The sequence below is a fragment of the Rhinichthys klamathensis genome, unplaced genomic scaffold, assembly GCF_029890125.1.
Source record: "Rhinichthys klamathensis goyatoka isolate OS25496 unplaced genomic scaffold, OSU_Roscu_1.1 h1tg000440l_1, whole genome shotgun sequence".
In the NCBI taxonomy this organism is placed as follows: Eukaryota; Metazoa; Chordata; class Actinopteri; order Cypriniformes; family Leuciscidae; genus Rhinichthys; species Rhinichthys klamathensis.
In genome coordinates, this window is record NW_026606936.1 from 1046884 (window position 1) to 1059573 (window position 12690).

The 12690-nt window shown below is 44.7% G+C and overlaps 1 protein-coding gene across 1 annotated transcript in view; it reads left to right on the top strand.

Moving 5' to 3' along the window:
• Positions 1-12690, top strand: part of pcdh7a (protocadherin 7a) — a 65221-nt gene that overhangs the window by 40527 nt on the left and 12004 nt on the right. The gene's annotated exons all lie outside the window — the stretch shown is intronic.

A 12690-nucleotide genomic window follows, 5' to 3' on the forward strand; every position in this document is an offset into this window, starting at 1 on the left:
CTCACTTACTTTCGAAATTTTTGTATCTCTCTGCCATTTTCAGGGTCTCCTTTATTGCCAGTAGCTTTAGAACATCAGGGATGTCCAATCATTTCTCTAGTCCAGCATGTTAACATTTTGTTTGCTTTTTGAATAGTCTAAAGCAATCTGGAAACATACCTAATGCCCAATGTAGAATGAATATCAGACCAATCATTCAACTTTCCCAAAGTCAAATGAATATATATATATAAGAGTGCTTCAAAAGAGTGCACTTATTTACTGCTTGCTCATGTAAATTTCTGCATGCTTAATTTGGATTCACATTGGGGCCCATCGTGGGGTCATGATGTGCTGCCACTTTGAAGTGCTGGACTCATATATTAAATCTAGCGCATTTTACAAGACAAATGCTTGTCACCCTGTACACACATAAAGAATAATTTTTTTTTGCAAGGACTAAATACATTGGTTCAAGTCAAGAGCAGAAACAAAAGGTATGTCATAACTATGTCCAATGAATTGGGCGGCTAACCATGTCGGTTACCACATCAGGAAATGGGCCAATATTTTATCAGTATACCCAGCTGTCCAACTACATGATGTGAAATGCTGTCTTGTTGAGTCATTTGACCTTTTTAAAAGTAATATTCAGCATGAATCATTAATTGGTCATTCCTGTTACGCAGTACATTTCTGACACCTCATTATGCTAGATAAAATACTAAACACAATTTTTAAAGATGAAGATCATTAGTTACCTTTTCGTTATAACAATATCCCAATTAAGTGAACATGGCTGTGGATTTTAAATAATTTCTTTGATTTGAGTGGATGGAAGTGGTGAACGTCAACAATGTATCTTGTAACGCTTGGACCGGATAACTCGAGAGAAATCGAGGGAAGAAAGAGCTTGAAGGCTGAAAAGGCTGTATCACGCACATTTAATAAGTGCACAGGCAATGCAATCATCTCATACATGAGAGCTACTCTTTCTTAGCGTCACAAAACTTAGTTAAAGCTGCAGTCCGTATCTTTTCCTCTTTGTCGCCATCTCTCTGTTCGAAATCTGTAACTGCAGTGATTCGCGGAATTATTATCTTTACGTGGGTTGTAAATCGGCATGAAACAGCGCGGATGAACACAGTGCTTTGAGGCGAGTGCTGCTGTCAGTCACCGCACTGTGTGGATACTGTCATACAGAATCACAGATTCACTTTTTGAAAGTTTGACCAACATAAGAATTTTCATAAGAAAATGTCTTCTGAACAAGTAAGTAAAATCCATTTTTGTTCTGACCAACTAAGGGGGAAAAAGCATTCGACATGATAAGCTTCGTTAGATTTAATCAACGCGATTTACAGCAACCGTGCAATTTATAGCCTACTTTGTTCTCAAATTGTTCATGTTAACAACATCAGCATTGCGTGACTAATGTTAAATATAATGTGTTTTATGGTTAGCAGCTACCTGCGTAGTTCGGAATTCATATTCTCCATAATAGCAAAACGAGAAAGGCACAACAAAGGAAACTCCATAACTGTGTGAATTAAGAAAACGTACTGTTACACGATTGAAATATTGAAATGTCTTACTTGTTCAGCAGAAAAAAGCCGTCTCTTCTTCCGTTTTGAACCCCTTCAAAACACGGAGTTCACGCACTTTTCAAAAGCCCCGCCGATGTTTAAATCCTTGTGTTCGCATGAGACGGTTTTTTTCTCTTTCTCTAGCCACCTTAAATCCGAAGTACGAAGTCTTTTGGGTTTTATAACTGCTGAATCTCCAGTTGACACTGATGATTGTTGTTTGGATCTTTCTGGATCCGCCATAAGTTTAATTATGTAAAGGGGTGCGAGAAAAGCCTATACATCTAAACATCTCGTCACGCGCAGTATAGCCGGCTAGCCGAAACTCCTTCTTTATGTGTACGGGTGTGACGTAATGACGCAAAGACATGCTCGAATTTCCCGCGGAAACGAATCGGTTACCTAACGTAACCTCGGTTCTCTCTAGAAGAGGGAACGAGTATTGCGTAAGCTAGCTTACGCTGCGGGAAAGATTCATCTTTGCTGAGAGTTTGAAGCCAAAAAATTATTCATAATTTGTATCCATTGACAACGCAGTTCCTCTGCGGCAGACCTAGAGCAGGCTAGCTAGCAGCTCATTGGTTCGCTCAGAGAGAACTGCTTAAGCCTATGGGAGAGCGGGGCTGAACCCGCTGCCAATGAGAAGCGCCCGCGCGCTCATTGCATCATGGCCCGCCAGAATGGGCGTGGCTATGGTGTATATAACAGTCTCTCCCAGGCTTATATGTTGATTTATTTCAGCGTGAAGCGAAACGCTAGTAGCGCAAGCACGGCCGGGAACGCAATACTCGTTCCCTCTTCTAGAGAGAACCGAGGTTACGTTAGGTAACCGATTCGTTCTCTTACGAGAGGTTCTCTCGTATTGCGTAAGCTAGCTTACGCTGCGGGAACACCTGGTCAACGCCGTGCGCGCTATGAATCCACTCATGAATCCCAGGGTGATACCGGGGGATTTTTAACGTGGAGTGAATGTAATATGAGGCCGGCAGAGCGGGCACATGAAGTGTATACATAAGCATCTAAGGAGAGCACAAGGGGCGAACCGGTTGTGTGAGGGACTCCCAGTAATGCAGCTTCTTAGGGAGCTGGTCGTTAGACAGCTAGTAACTTTGCCTGCAAGGCGGGAACTTCCAAGTTGTAAAATCTGACAAAAGTGGACGGGGAGGCCCATCCCGCGGCCACACAAATGTCATGAATGGAAATTCCACAGGACCATGCCCACGATGAGGCCATGCCTCTAGTGGAGTGCGCCCTGATGCCCAGAGGGCAGGGCAGGCATTTAGATGCGTAAGCAGAGGCGATAGCGTCTACTATCCATCTAGACAGTGTCTGTTTAGAGGCGGCCAGACCTTTGGTGCGCCCCCCAAACGACACGAAAAGCTGCTCAGCGCGTCTGAACGCGGCAGCGCGCGTAGTGTACAATCTCAGAGCCCGCACCGGGCAGAGGAGATTGGCGTCGCGCTCACTATCGGATGAAGGCAGAGCCGATAGGGAAATAATCTGAGCCCTGAACGGGGTACCAATCGCCTTCGGGACATAGCCATGCCTAGGTTTGAGAATGACAACAGAATCATTCGGTCCAAACTCAAGACACGCGGCGCTAGATGAGAGCGCGTGAAGATCCCCCACGCGTTTTACTGAGGACAGAGCCGTCAGAAAAACGGTTTTGAGCGAGAGGTATTTTAGGTCCACAGACTCGAGCGGTTCGCACGGGGGTGCTTTCATAGCTTCGAGAACTATAGAAAGATCCCAGATAGGAACCGAAGGGGGGCGCGGAGGGTTCATCCTCTTAGCTCCCCTGAGGAAGCAGATGACTAACTCGTCTTTGTCCAGGGACTGAGCGCGTCGGGGTTCAGAGAACGCCGCGACGGCTGCCACGTAAACCTTGAGAGTGGAGGGGGACCTGCCCTTGTCCAGCATCTCTTGAAGGAAAACAAGCAAAGACGGCACCTCGCATGACCGTGGGTCCAGATGTTTGTCGGTGCACCATTTTGAGAACACAGACCATTTAGACGCATAGAGCCTTCTCGTGGAAGGTGCTCTAGCCTGTATGATAGTGGTACTTACTCCCTCTGGCAAATCGACGAATAGTCGTTGATCACCCATGCATGTAGCGCCCAGCGCTGTGGATGGGGGTGCCAGATCGTGCCGCGAGCTTGAGAGAGGAGATCTGCTCTGACTGGGATGGGCCACGGGGCTGTCTGTGACAGCTGAGTGAGCTCCGGAACCCAATTCTGACTCTCCCAACGCGGGGCTATGAGGAGCACCGAGTGGCGTGAGTCCCTGATCCTCTGAATTACCTGTGGTAGCAGAGCGATCGGAGGGAATGTATAGAGCGGGCGGCGAGGCCATTCCTGGGCTAGCGCGTCCTCGCTCCTTGAAAAAAATATTGGGCAGTGAGCGTTCTCTTCTGACGCGAAGAGGTCCACTTCTGCTCTGCCGAATAGCCGCCACAGTATTTGGACCGTTTGTGTGTTCAGGGACCATTCTCCTGAGGAGATGAGGTTCCTGGACAGTATGTCTGGACCGTCGTTCAGATGGCCCGGCACATGCGTCGCTCTGAGCGAGAGCAGGCGGCTCTGAGACCAAACTAAAATGCGGTGTGTCAGTAGGAAGAGATTCCTGGATCTGACACCGCCCTGACGGTTGAGATAGGAGACCACAGCCATGTTGTCCGAACGGATCAGGACGTGGTGTCCCCGAATGCGCGGGAGGAAGCGCGAGAGCGCGTTCTCGACCGCAAGCATTTCCAGACAGTTTATGTGTAAGGGGCTTTCCTGTGTCGACCAATGGCCGAAGTACGGTGAGCCCTCGCAGACTGCACCCCAACCCGTGTTGGATGCATCTGTCGAGATGACTTTTCGGCGGGAAAAGGTCCCCATCGTGACGCCCTGCCGAAACCATTCTGCTACTGTCCATGGCTGCAGCGCCGTGAGACATGTCTGCGTAACTCTGATGAGCTGGCGGCCCGTGTTCCACGCGCGGTGGGGTACACGGCTGTTTAACCAAAGCTGAAGCGGGCGCATGTGCAGAAGGCCCAGCTGAAGCACAGCGGAGGCTGAGGCCATGTAACCCAGCATCCTCTGAAAAGTTTTCAGAGGTGTGCGGGTGCCCATCTGAAACGAGGCGGCCAGTCGCTGAACACTGCGCGCGCGCTGTGTGGACAGGCGAGCCATCATCGTGACCGAGTTCAAATCTATTCCTAGAAAGGAAATCGATTGACTGGGTTGAAGGGAGCTCTTTGTCCAGTTGACAGAGAGGCCCAGCGTTTTCAGATGGTCGAGGAGAACTGCGCGGTGCGACAGAAGCTCCGTCTGTGATTGGGCCAAAATCAGCCAGTCGTCCAGATAATTCAATATGCGCAGCCCCTGGCTCCGCAGGGGGGCGAGCGCCGTATCCATGCACTTCGTGAATGTACGGGGCGCCAGGGATAAGCCGAACGGGAGAACGGCGTATTGATAAACATGACCCTCGAAGGCGAAACGTAAGAATGGCCTGTGACGGGGATTTATCTGGATAACGAGGAGTTTGCGCGAGGAGTTTCCTGGTAGTGAGCATCTTGAACGGTCTCTTCATGAGCACTTTGTTCAAAAACCTGAGATCTAAAATCGGTCCGAGGCCGCCATCTTTCTTGGGAACCAGAAAATAACGGCCGTAAAACCCCGACTCGGTCATAGATGGTGGGACTCTCTCTATGGCGCCCTTTTGCAACAGCGTCGCAATTTCTGAGCGGAGCGTGCCGGCGGCCAGCGGGCTGACAGTAGATTCGAGCCGAGCGCGCGCACGAGGCGGGCGGCGGCGAAACTGTAGCAGATAGCCGTTCTTTATAATGCTTAGCACCCACGGGGAAATGCCTGGAATGGCTTCCCACGCTTTGGAGCATGCGGCTAGTGGCCGAATGGCTATATCGCCCTGATTGCTGCACATAGCGGGCTGAACACAGTGTGTGGGCGCGCTTTGAATGTGTGTGGCAACGGGATTTGCACTCAGAGAGGAGTCTATGGGCCGTGAAACAGAGCGAGCAGAGAGGGGACACGCGCATGAGCTCGTGGGCGTGTTTATGTTCTCTGATATTAGAGCGGGCTGTGCCCGTTTCATGTGATGGGGCTCTGAGAGAGACACGGGATATGTTATGCTTGTGTGTATGGGTGAACACATGATTGTGGGCACATTTTCTACACAACTGGCATATTTTCTCTTTTTGAGATTTCTCTGGGTAGCCGTGAAAACGGCTTTTTGTCGCTCGCAAGCGGGCTGGGACTAGGGATGCATCGATCCGATACTCAGTATCGGTATCGGCTCCGATACTGCCATTTTTGCCGGATCGGGTATCGGTCAGAGGAGGCCGATCCAAATCCGATATTGTGCGTATTATTCTGTGTTATTGTTAAGCCCCACAAAAGGCACAAAAACATTATCAAGTACCATAAAGTTTTCGTGCACTATCTTATAAGTGTTCTGAAGCCATTATATAGTATAATGTGAGATAAAAATGAATATTTAAGTCATTAAATTCAAGACCTCGTAAACTTTTTCCCTCCGCTGCGGCTGTCAGTCATTCTCCATTCAGCATCAAACAGCGCGTCGCGTTCTGTTACGACAGGCAACACGATGAAACTCTCCAAGATCAAGATGATTCAATGTTACTATTATTATTCTTGATCTGTAGATAAAGGTCTATGGTTTAGCATAAAACAACTTTATATTGCTGGACTTTATTGCTGTAACTAAATCATGTTACTTTCTACCGGGCGTCTGTTAGATCGCAACAGAGTAGCCTAGAGTCAGAGAGCACTATAATTGTTCTTCACGCGCACAGTAACTGAAATTTAAAACTGTTAAAAGAAAAGGCTCAATAAACGATTGCATAGATACTGTGTATAATACACTACGCATCGATATGTCTTTCCTTTGTGCTTTGAACTGTTCAATGCGGATTCGACGCGCTGCGCGCTGTGACTCCGTGTTGCTTCAAGCGCATCATTCTGCGCTCGCGATGCGCATAAGCGCTGTGTGCCGCACTGTATTGGATCCTTTCATAATCATATAATACTACTTTTGCGCAATGAAAGATTATTAATAGCCTTTCTTGTTCTGTCCTATCTATCATATGTTGCTGCCTCATTAAACAGCTGTGCTATACATTTAAAACATGTCTCAATTTTATAGTAGCCTATACAGGCTATATATAATAATTTATCTTTTTGATTTTTGTTATCTTGTTTTTCATGAATGTATTTTACAACAATACAAAGAGCAATGTGTAATGTTTGACCAGATTTAGTGTTACACTTATTGTCTCTTATTTGTTCCCCTAAATTTTCTTCACTAAATGTTCAGATTTTATACAATTATTGTGCACTCATGATTTTTCTAGACTAAATTGCACTGCTGAATTATCCACTAATCTAGTTTATTATAGCATTTTTGTCACAGATTATGATCATATATTTTTTGGATTTGTTGTTTTTCTTTAAAATTAAGTTGTCTGTGTTAAGTAGATTGTGTTTAACACACAAAAGAGTGATTATCAGTTCAACACACAGAGTTATAGAAATTCTACTTGATTTAAAAAAAAAACTGCACTGGTATCGGATTGGTATCGGTATCGGCCGATACTCAGAATTTTGGGATCGGATCGGATCGGTTTTGAAAAAGCGGTATCGTTGCATCCCTAGCTGGGACACCGGCTTGTTTGTGGCGGTCAACACTACAGCAGTCGGCGAAACAACGGGGACTGGCAGAGGGCGAAGCTTTGACGGTGGTCCGGCCGCAGCGGGAGAGCGCCGTCGTTTTCTTAACTTTGCTAGGCAGACTTCTGATGATCAGGCTTCAGCGTGATCTTGGGTCGCGGGCCCCGTGGGGGGGGCGGTCTGCGGCGGCTGTCAGAGCGAGAGCGAGGGCGGCCGCCCTGTCTGCGCTGGGCTGTTTGAGTCTGCGGAGGAGGGCGCTGTGGTGGAGCTCTGGCAGGAGGCTCGCGAGAGCGGCCTGCGGAAGAGCTAGCGCGGCGGGGCAGAAACAAATTCATGGCCTGAGTGGCTTTCTGGACCTCGGAAAAGCGATCGACGATTCCCGTGACAGCAGATCCAAAAAGGCCCGTCGGGGAGAGGGGCGCGTTAAGAAACGCGGCGCGCTCAGAATCTCCCATGTCGGCGAGCGTGAGCCATAAGTGTCTCTCGGATACACAAAGGCTGGCCATGCATCTCCCCAGAGCTTGTGCGGCGGCTTTAGTGGCGCGAAGGGCGAGGTCCGTAGCACTTCTCAGATCTGTGACAGCGGGGGAGGGGTTTCTACCGCTCTCGGCCCACTCACGGAGAATATCGCTCTGTAACACTTGGAGGACAGACATAGAATGCAGCGCTGCGGCGGCCTGACCGGCGGCGGCGTAGGCGCGAGCATGAAAGCTCGAGGTCGCTCTGCAAGCTTTCGAAGGAAGCGTGGGGGAAGAGCGCGGGCAGAGGTGTGCGGCGACCAAGTCCTCAACATGGCTGAATAACCTTTTTCGGCGGCTCCGTCCACCGAGCGCAGCGAGGCGGATATATCGGAGCGGTTTCTAGCCGAGAGCGGGGCATTCCAGGACTTCGTCAGCTCTGTGTGAAGTTCAGGCAGGAATGGGGCGGCCCGGTTGCACGCGGGGGTCGAGCGCCGATGAAAAAAGCTGCCGTCCATCCGGTTCGGGGCCTGCTCGGGTGGAGGAGACCACTCGAGACCGAGGCGTTCGACAGCCTGTGAGAGGAGGCGCATTAGTTCCTCCTCTATCCCGGCGCGGATCCCCGCCGACTCTCTCGTGGATCCGAGAGATGACCATTCCTCACTGTCTGACGCGAGCAGTGAACAGGAATCCTTCTCCTCCGCGGCGTCATCGGAAGCGACAGAGCGGCCACTCGGCGGCAACTGTATGTCCGGCTGGGGCGGGGAGGGAGAGCGGGAAGCGGGAAGCGGCGGCGGCGGCCCGCATGGTTCCGCAGGGGGCTCCGGCAGCCTCTGGGAGCGGCGTTTCTTTTTACGCGGCGAAGAGAGAGGCGGCGCGGGAGCGGATTTTGCTGCCAGAAGTCGTGCCCGCAGGGACGACAACGGCAGGCTCTCACAGAAGTCGCATCCTCCATCCGCGAGGGCGAGTTCTGCGTGCTCGAGTCCCAGGCAGAGAGCGCAAATGACATGGCGGTCTCCGTCCTCGAGAGGAGCGCGGCAAGAGCCGCAGGAAAAACGAGACATCTTTAAAAAGACGCTCGGCTCTTTTAGATATAGAGAAAAGAAGGATACAGTCGTCGGATGGCGCTAGCTTGCAGGGCGGCTGAAGGTGGCGAAGACGGCCGGCTTCTTCAGGGTCCGGGAGCTCGCTAGAGTGATGCCTTCTCGACGGCGACGGCTTTTCTCAGGACAGCAGAAGCGTGTAGCTTGCTGAAGATGAAATGAATCAACAGGGAGAGACTGTTATATACACCATAGCCACGCCCATTCTGGCGGGCCATGATGCAATGAGCGCGCGGGCGCTTCTCATTGGCAGCGGGTTCAGCCCCGCTCTCCCATAGGCTTAAGCAGTTCTCTCTGAGCGAACCAATGAGCTGCTAGCTAGCCTGCTCTAGGTCTGCCGCAGAGGAACTGCGTTGTCAATGGATACAAATTATGAATAATTTTTTGGCTTCAAACTCTCAGCAAAGATGAATCTTTCCCGCAGCGTAAGCTAGCTTACGCAATACGAGAGAACCTCTCGTAAGAGAACCCACCAGTACCACTGGAATTAAAATCATTATTACAAGCTAACCGTTTTGAATCTAGCTATGGCAAGCAGATAGTTTTGACCACTGGCAGAATAAGTTTTTTTTAATATAATTATTTTGGATTATTTTTAACTTAAAAAAGTTACGGACTGGAGCTTTAACAAATAAAATATATAGGAAAAGGGTAGAGCACGTCTAGCATCTACAATGGTCTCATCTCATCTCCAACTACGTCATCACGCATAGTACACGTCATGAGTGATGTAACCATCTCTCTTAAAGCGCACACTGCACTATAATGTGATAATGAATACACAGTAACGATCGTTACAATCTCCTGACATTTTAAGTTGAACTTAAGTTTTTATAAAAAATAAAATAAAGGCAGTCTTACTTGACTTCATTTAACATAAATAGTTGTTTTTCTAAAATATAAAATAAAGACAGTCTTTCTTGACCTGACTCCAAATGTTTCTTCAAATTTGACGTAGTGTTTTTGTAGCACTTTGTCGCCACCAGCACAGAGTGTACAACGAGTGCCATCTTTAGCTGACACAAACTCAAAATAGTGAAGGGGGACGCGGTGGTGACACGTTCATGTAACATGTAAGGGTGGCGATTACATAAGCAGAGAGCAGTACGGAGATGTTTTCTTTGAGTTTTCCGCGTAAAGGCGACACCATTGTCAAAATGATATCCATTCACACTGTAACAGCCCTGCCCCCTTTTTTCTTTTGTGAGAATTCTAGGAAAGAGACTCCTCCTTGTTGGGCGGGACTGCTCTAATGAAAATGACTAAAAAAGTTGTTTTCTGCTATGCCATCAAAAGGTAATCAAAAGTTCTGCACACTCTTGCGGTCTTCACGAGACTGCAGAACCGCAGAACCATACGTCATAGCAGTGTGAGGATGACAGCGCCAGCCTGACAGTCTGATGCCGGAAGTGGGCGTGGCCAGGCATTGCGCTACTTCTGTGTTTTAGAACGTTTCAAAGTTTAAAACAATGCTATAAATATTTGTTTAAACGATTTAATTAAAGATATGTTTAAGATGTGTATATATATATATATATATATAGTTGTGTGTATACAGGTGAAACTCGAAAAATTAGAATATTGTGCAAAAGTTCATGTAATTCAGTAATTCAAATTAAAAGGTGAAACTAATATATTTAGTATATATATATATACATATGCATGATTATACTTTTCAGAGGGCCAACATTTCTGTATTTAAAATCCTTTTTTGTATTGATTTCATGTAATATTTTAATTTTCTGAGATTTTAAATTCGGGGTTTTCATAATCTGTAAGCCATATTTATCAAAATAATAACTTTTGCACGATATTCGAATTTTTCGAGTTTCACCTGTATATATATATATATATCAAATATTATAAAATATAATAATTATTTGTCCTATTAACAAAAGACAATATACTACTATTAAAAATGCTTTTCAATTCAATCAAATGTTCAAGCTTTGTTTTAATTTTATTATTATTTTTGTTTAAAGCTTTATTCAATTTATATTGTTAATCATTTGACACAACAAATGGATAAAGTATAATTTTAACTTTTAAAAAACTATTTTGTTAATACTCAACCATTTCACAACTAACAATTTTTTTTCACAGACCAAACAACATAATTCTATGGTGGACTGAAACAAAAATTATTAAATAAATACAATTATTTTTTTCCTCTGAAATGGCAAAAGCATCACACACAGATATACCTGCTCTAAATAGCTAAATAATAGTAATTAAATAAAAAATAAAAATCGAACTAAATAAAATAAATTATAAAAAACAAAATCAAACCAAAGAAAATAAAAGCGAGTGTCATGACGAAAGGCGCCTCATGAAATCATCAGGATTAACTCCATGTGTATGGAGTTTTGATTTATTTAGTTTATTTGTCACTTGAGAATTATTGTTAAATGTGTGCCTGCATAACTTTAATAAGATTTATTTTCTTTGGTTTGATTTTGTTTTATATAATTTATTTATTTGATTTATTTTGATTTTATATTTTGATTTAATTACTATTATTTATTTGGAGGAGGTACAGCTAGTGTGTGATGCTTTTGCTATTTCAGAGGGGGGGAAAACACATTTTATTTAAAAAATGCTTTTCAATTAAATCAAATGTTCAAATGCTCAAGCTTTGTTTTCGTTTTATTATTTTGTTTGTTTTAAGCTTTGTTCAATTTATATTGTTAATCATTTGACACAAAACAGATGCATAAAGTATCATTTTAACTTAAAAAACACTATTAACATTTGTTAATAGGCTACATTGCCTGTCTTTTGTTAATAGGACAAAACATAGTTATTATACTTTATAATTTTATAAATATTATATTTTATAATATTTTATTGATATATATATATATATAGGCCTATCTCTTAAATATATATTTTGAATTAAATCGTTAAAAAATATATTCATAATAGCATTGTTTTAAACTTTCTAAAACACAGAAGTAGCGCAATGCCTGGCCACGCCCACTTCCGGCATCAGACTGTCAGGCTGGCGCTGTCGTCCTCACACTGCTATGACATATGGTTCTGCGGTTCTGCAGTCGGTTACTATTGGTCTTCACGTGCACTTGAACATTTGGCCCAAATACAGGAAATAGCCTACGTCATGTAAGTAGACAAGTGGTCAAGTGCAAAGACCACAAGTGTGGGTATTTGAACAGGCCTTATATGATTTTGGTATGTGTGGTACGAATGGTAAAAACCTCTCAACTAATATTTTGAATAAAAACACACCTGTGTCAAATAAACAATATCTATACACTTTTTTTATTAAGTTACTCTATAAATAGACTTGGATCACCTTTAAAATTGGACTAAGTTTTTTTTTCGTTGACATCAGTATTTAAAAAAAAAAAGAAACACAAAGAATAGGCTACTTTTAATCAGCAAGAATGCATTAAATTGATGACAGTAAAGTCTTCGATTATTACATCAGCATATTATAATGTGACACTGGAGACTGGAGTAATGGCTGCTGGAAATTCAGCTCTGCCATCACAGGAATAAATTACATTTGATTATATAATAAAACATAAATTAGTTTGTGATAGGCTAATATTTCACAATATTAATGTTTTGCTGTAATTTTAATAAAATAAATGGGTGTGCATAAGAGTCTTATTAAAAATAAATGAAAAATCTTACCGAATACAAACCTTTGAACAGTATATATTTTAGTGCATTTATGAGTTTGACTGTGCATATTGGAATTTGTAAAAAGTTATTTTAGTAAGAACAAATTCGTTTATTTTGTTACTCATTTGGAACCTTTGCAGTTTGGCTATCTCAAAGTCTTATGAGGAAGGAAGGCCACAGTGAAAATGCTGGTCATCATATGTCAGGTAGTTCAGTTCTGCAG